Below are 489 nucleotides of genomic sequence, written 5' to 3'. Positions count from 1 at the left end.
GAGCCCCCCACCCCCTGAAAATCGACTGACCCAAAAATCAATTCAGTCGACTGAAGTGTAGCTAAATCGGAGCAGCATCACAAGCAAGAGCAAGAGCGAGAGCAGCAGCGCGAGCAAGAGCAGACCAGGCAGGGGACCGAGAGCAAGAGCAGAGCAGCAGCTCCTGCTGATGTGGACGTCGCCGCCGAGGGAGCGACGCCGTGGAGGAAGTGGCCGGCGACGCCGCCGTGGACGGAGCCGCACCGTGTCGGCTCGGGACCAAGTGCTGCTAGCACCATGAGATCAAATCAAGAAGAAAATGTGGCGATTAGTGTACAACCTCTTCGGTGGCGCCGATTAGGCCGCAACTTCATCCGAGGAAACAGTGATGATGATGCTCTTCCGGTGGTGAAGGTGAAGATGGTGGTGTGGGAATGGAGGTGGCGCGAAAGACGAGGGGAACATCGGGGCAGCTCCTTGGAGGTGGAGGACGGGGTGGCTGAACCGGCG

The sequence above is a fragment of the Triticum dicoccoides genome, chromosome 7A, assembly GCF_002162155.2.
Source record: "Triticum dicoccoides isolate Atlit2015 ecotype Zavitan chromosome 7A, WEW_v2.0, whole genome shotgun sequence".
Lineage (NCBI taxonomy): Eukaryota > Viridiplantae > Streptophyta > Magnoliopsida > Poales > Poaceae > Triticum > Triticum dicoccoides.
Note: the sequence above shows the minus strand (reverse complement) of the source record.